At 42.2% G+C, this 6463-nt stretch overlaps 2 non-coding genes across 2 annotated transcripts; both read right to left on the reverse strand.

Annotated features, from left to right (window-relative positions):
- Positions 1–4077: 4077 nt before the first annotated feature.
- Positions 4078–4149, reverse strand: trnap-cgg. Its single transcript has one exon. It is a non-coding gene; the product is annotated as a tRNA-Pro (tRNA).
- A 1677-nt stretch (positions 4150–5826) lies between these two features.
- On the reverse strand, positions 5827–5898 carry trnap-ugg. The gene has a single exon. It is a non-coding gene; the product is annotated as a tRNA-Pro (tRNA).
- Between the last annotated feature and the right edge of the window lie 565 nt (positions 5899–6463).

Consider the following 6463-nt stretch of genomic DNA (forward strand, 5'->3'; position numbering starts at 1 on the left):
ATGAATGTGTGATGTGCATGACATTTCAATGTATCATATAATGCAAATGGAAAAAAGTAAGAAATAAAAGAAAATGTACTCTACACAAAATTGAAAAATATCTAAAATCCTACTTTTTCAAACAGGACCCAACAGGATGCAACAGTTGTAAAGGAATTTTTTCTTCTGGTTAAAGTGATGAAGTGATGAACCCCACTGGGGCTCACAGGTTAGTTTAATTTACATAAAATTTGCAGATTTGCACATTTTTAAACTACATGAATAAATAGTGATCCAACTCATAGAAGTAGCAGCAGGATCGGGTAAGTGATGCAGAGGACTTTGCACGATAGAGCAAAACATTTTAAAGACACTGAAAGGGGACTGGACAGTCACAATACATCACAGATTTATTTCAAAACAACATTAACACCCAACTCAGATCACTTACCCTGAATAATACTATAGGCTAGCTTAACCACGCTGTTTGGAATACCCCACTGGAATATCCCCCAGAAACCTTCCTCTGTGATGCTCTCCTCCTGGGTCTTGCATCACACCAGTACACATGCAGGTCCCAGTTGCCATCTGGTGCAAATTGTGCAGCGGCTTGGATTCTCTTGATAGGTGCCTGCAGGTCTAGTTTGAAATATTTAACGGAGCTCCACTGTCTTTACCTCTTTCAGATTTAATAGAACTATAGCTACGTACATTGAATTACCTGCTTTTTGAATAAATATTGATTAAAAATGAATTTTTCACGATCATTCTCTTTGGCACAACTAAGAAAGGTTTTGCCAACACCTTTATCACAGATTGTAACTGGTTGAGTAGAGTTGGGAAAGCAAATCTGCTCAGCTTGCTGAATTGCATCTAATCAAACACTCTCCTCTCCCCCATATCCCCCAGCTCTTCACTCATGCCTCATCTCCTGGTAGGTTCTTTTTGTTTTTTAACAATCCAGGGAATGCTGTGGCTGCTACGAATTTGTTTATGTTCCTCCTCTGGGAGCCAGAGGCCTGAGACGTCAGAGGAGGGAGCCCGAGGGAAGCCTCCTCCTCCATGGGCACAAGGAATTGAGAGACTTTGCCTCCATCAGCCCTCCACACAATCAGGGCTTTGACCCACCAGCAGCAAGCGCTCAGAATGGAAATGAACTTGCCGATGAAGTGATAGTGTGGTTGAAAGTGTGTGTGTGAGAGAGTGGAATGTGTGTGTGTGCGCGCGCGTGTGTGTGTGTGCAGGGGCGGGCACAGAGGCTGGTAAGTTGTCTAGACAATGAGGAAGCACTTTTGAACTCTCTGTTGTCTCATTACTTTTGAGCTTCTTGTCTGTAATCCTCCATAAGTGTTTGCAGTTACTTCCTGAATGAAGGCGTCTCTCATACCTGACAGCAGCCGAGGGTCATAGCATCACGAGAGGACTTTTCACCTACTCAGCCTCCATACTAATGCAGCAGACAGGCGCCGGTGGGGAATTCTTAATCATGCTGCAGGGCATCGTCCTCATCACCGCTACGCGCTTACAGCACAAGCACTGAAGGTCATCACACCCGTCTATAGCTATCTATCTACCATGACTCTCAAGTGATCTCACTGACCATCACCTCCATAAAATTGTTTTATTATTTCGAAGTCCCTTCCTGAGGAAGTATTTTATGAGCAAACCGGTTAATATTTGCCGACCGGACCTGAGGTGAATAAACACACAGCATGCAGGCGAAAGGTCTCTGTATATCAACATGTCGGAGGCTGAACCGCTGGTGGAGAAAGCTAAACAAAGTAAAACAGGATTATCTACACTTTTTGAACTATTTGTCTTCAACACGAAGTTCAATATGATTTGAAAAAAAAAAAATCATCGCCAATGAACACATTGTGTAGAATTTGTACAATCAATCAATAAATAAATTTGCTAAATACATTCAAAAGGTTTTACAGGGGATAACGTGCTGGGATATGTCGTGGCTGGAGTTCAGGAAGTCACAGCAGAAGCTTCATCTATCCATCGAGCAATCAATCAAATTATATTTGTACAGCTCATATTCACAAAATTACAATTTGTCTCATGGGGCTTAACAAGTTGCAACATCCTCTGTCCTTAACCCTCAGAAAGAGTGGGGGAAAACTAATAAAAAAAACTCTGTTAACTAGGTGGAAAAACGTTGAAACCTCAGAGACAGCACAGCAACAAAAAAACTATATTTACAATATTGATGAGAAAAGACAGAGTCGAACATAAATGGAGAGATGTATCAATGTTTAAAGTAATTATATGTAAAAAAAAAAATGTCTGACAGAGATGAAGGGATCAGTGATGCCAATTGTAATGATAGTGGTATCGTCATGGTCTGCACCTTGACTGCCCCTCCCTCCTATGTGTTAGTGTGACTCTGATCAGCAGGTCTGGGTATGGGCGTGGTTTCTCTCTGGCCCAACTGTAGCTGATCTCCACTAATCACCTGCTGCAGCATAAGAACCCTGGTCTTCCTTCCACCTGTCACCAGATTACACAGTCCGATTACTCGTATTACCTTCCTGCTGGTGAGTTTCCCTGCCTGTCCGCCATACCTGAATCCTGCCTGCCTGTTACATGCATGGCCATCGAATGCCTGTAGCATACACCTATTTAGAGATAGAGAGTAATCTAACCTCACAAGAAGACCAAGTTGTTTAGTGACAGAGATGTCTGTGGTCTTGTCAACCATTATCGCCACTGGGGATTTTGACACCTCTGTTCATCCAGCATCTCTGGCTGCTGGTATATTTGGTGTTTGCACTGACCTAATGGGGACAGAAAAGTAAATAGGACAGTACCTAATTATGTGACAATAATTATGAGGAGATGCTTAGTTTACAACCATGTAACTAAACAGCTGAAGTATTTACATTCAGTATTTATATTCAAAAAGGCACCGCCCAATCGTTTGCACAGGGAAATGCTAGGCTCATAGCTTGTGTGGTGGGGCCACTTTTGCTCGAGGCATTCATAAATTATTTTTGAACCAGCCCTCTAGACAGTGGTCCATGTCCACTTGTGCAGCCATGGCATGCTGCAGTGTTCTCCCTTAAGGCTCAACAAAGTCATTATTTTTTAAACAAATATTTACATTAGTCTTGATGGAATAAACCTGCTGTAAATGTGCTACCTTCTCTGATCTGTTTTTCTTCCGCTTTATGGGAAGCGGTCATATCATGGCGTTTTAATGTGTCGAGTCTGTTGTTTGTGGACAGCTTTTGGCCTACACGACATATCCCGCCCTCCTCATTATGCCTCAGCCAAGTGAATCTCTCCAGCCACTCCCACTATGCTTTTGAGAACAACCCCTTCCCAATCGCATGGCACAGCACAGGAGAGCCAGCTCCTCAGGTCAGGACTCAGCAGTCCGCCTACATCTAAAGGACGAGGGACATTCATTTGAAGACAACAATGTCCACATTTCGGCCATGAAGACAGATGGTTTGAAAGAGGAGTGAAGGAAGCCATCTATGTCAAGCCAGAGCAACCATCTCTGATCAGCCACATGCAATGCAGTCTTGACTTCCATCCCCAGGAAGTTTAACAACAATTCACACCTTAGGACACATGAGCCATGTGACACATGGGGGTGTGTGGGTCAACGACTCCCAATGAAACCAACAGCAGGGTGGGTCCAGCCTCTCAGGTAACCTCAACGACTCCTGACTACCCCCAAGTTAAATACCTGGGACTCCCAGCTGCAAGTTAGAACTGAAGAAGCCTCTTGGATGAGAGGGGAAACATCTTTAAGAAACTCAACCAAGACCAGTTGACCTGTTTTTAGGATATTTGAGTGACCGTGAGGATAGCAAATGAGTATAGAATTTATATTGAAAACCATTTCAGTAACAGTGTTATAGACATGGCCTGTCATTCCTTCACATTGACCAAAGGAGGCAATAAATATTGTCCGGCTAACAATCTCTATGACAGCAAGAGTCTCTCAACAACTTTGATTTAAATGTGGTAATATCCTTTCAGAAAATTCACCTGTAGAGTTCAGCAAACACACAAAGACGCCTTGACAAATCATGACAAATATATGTCCATTGTTAGACGACAAGTGTTGCACCCAATGAAGGGCTCGTCCGGGATTTGAACCCGGGACCTCTCGCACCCGAAGCGAGAATCATACCCCTAGACCAACGAGCCACGAGCTTCAGGATTTCCATGTCTGTAAATATTGTTGATTGGAATTAAAGTAGGACTCACACAGCATTGGGTTAGGGTTGAGCATTGCTGCCAAATAATTGGGCCTCATGCGAGAACATGTTTGTATTCTTTTCCTAAATTTTTGGGTTTAGTGAGTTTGTACAAACATCCGACATCAGATTACACAAACACCTCTAACTTCAGAAAAGTGTGTTTCATCATGTGTAAAAACCTGATCAATGTCACTTTTGTGCTAGCACGTGCACACATAGACATCAAAGGGGGCTTGAGCCCCTGCCCGTTTTCTTCCTCGAGAGAAAGTGCTCTTTTTCTGGGATGCTTTAAAAAAAAAAAAACGTTTTTACATAAATTAATATAATATTCCCGTTTGCGCACAGCTTCCCTGTCAAATAACATGATTGAATAGAAAAGCTAAATATTCGGTACGGAGATTAGGCCTGTCCCTACCGTCCCTCCCTCTGCTGAATAATTATAGCACCGCTGTTTCAGGACAGACGCACTAGATGGTCTGGTCCTACCTGTTTGTCAGAGTCTCTTTAGGAGTCTGCTTCCTCCCCACCCTCCCTCTGACCTGTGCTCACTTTACACTTTAACAAAAAACACCATCACTGATCACAAGTTATCAGGATACGTACAGTACTGAAGTTTACACAGAAAGGAAATCGGGGTTAAAGTGACTGGAAAGATCAGGAGTCAAGATCCAACATCATCGGTTAATAACTATTTTAGAATATAGGACTAGATGATGAATATCCCATGTGATCAGTTCATTTGTGAACAGAGACGAGCACACACACTCCTGCAGACAGAAGAGAAGTTCTTCCTGCAGATTATGATGCGACGCTGTGTTTTATTCACTATTTGATTCATTGTTGCAGAAAAAGCGTTGCCTCGTTTTTTCAGGAAAATAAATATGAATTCAACAGTTTTTTTTATAAAGATCAGTTCTAAGTGTGAGTGATTAGAAAACATCAGAGGAGCAGAGTCACTTGTTGTCCTGTGGAGTGATGTGGCGCTGCCAGGGGGGGGGGACCATGATACAGTAAAGGCTATAATCACAGTTTGTCCTTTTAAGCCTTAGGTGCAGCACACAAGTCTAAACCGAATGTAATTCAATGTGTGGAGACCACTGGTTGTCGTTAGAGAGAAAGTTGCAATCTATCTGGTTCAGGATTTGATTCAGAGACCTCTCACCCCCTAAGCAAGCATTATACTCCAAGACCAACAAGCTACACTACTTCGGTAAATAGCGTCGTTCAGTATTAAAGCAGTCATCAGACTGCATGGCATGTCATTCCTTCACATTGACCAAGTAGCCAAATCATTGGGCCTCATGCAAGAACATGTTTGTGTTCTTTTCCTAAAAAAATTCTAGTGGTTAGCGTTTACGAACATCCCACCTCAGAAAAGTATGTAAAAGATGTGTATACAAATTATGAATATCACTTGTGTGTACCTGAGTGAGCATGCATGAGGATAGCAAATCATCATTGTTTACTCCAGATCAAGGGTACTATGACGTAGGATTTCCAGAAATAACCATAAGGTACAGTTCATTCATCTGTAGCGTTGAGTTGTGCAAACATACAGAGACACCTCATTTATAGCTGACCATCGTCCATCATTAGAAATAAAGGTTTCCAATAATAGAGTGAAGGGCTCGTCCGGGATTTGAACCCGGGACCTCTCGCACCCAAAGCGAGAATCATACCCCTAGACCAACGAGCCATAATAATAAAGATTCCCGAAGCATAGAAGTCAGTAAATATTGTTGATCGGAAACAAAGTAGGTATCAGACAGCATTTGGTTAGGGTTGACCAATGCCACCAAATAATTGAGACTAAACATTTAATACATCTTAATACTGCATGTGTTGTGTTCATTGATTCATTGAAGTTTCGAAAAAAGTATATAAAAAGCTTCTTCTGAATAGTTCTCTTGCTCTTCGGATCAAAAACATTGATCTGATGCTCAATTCTAAGGCTGTTCTGTAACTGGCACAACACTGTTATTACTATACATACAACTTTATAAGCTGTGTTATCAAATATGTTTTGTGGCTCCAGACAAATTTTATCTGGTGGAATTGGGGTCAAAAGGGCTCTTTTGATAGTAAAGGTCGCCGACCCCTGGTCTAGGAGTAAGACTCGCGTAGGGTGCAAGAGGTCCCGGTTTTAAATCCCAGACGTGCCCATGACTCCATCATTGGAAACCTTTGTCTCTAACAATGTCATTTCAATGTGGCTGTTAAAGTTAGTTCTAGATAGTCAAGGAATTATGCACATCGGTTCA

Source organism: Hippoglossus stenolepis, chromosome 22 (assembly GCF_022539355.2).
Source record: "Hippoglossus stenolepis isolate QCI-W04-F060 chromosome 22, HSTE1.2, whole genome shotgun sequence".
NCBI classification, from domain to species: Eukaryota; Metazoa; Chordata; class Actinopteri; order Pleuronectiformes; family Pleuronectidae; genus Hippoglossus; species Hippoglossus stenolepis.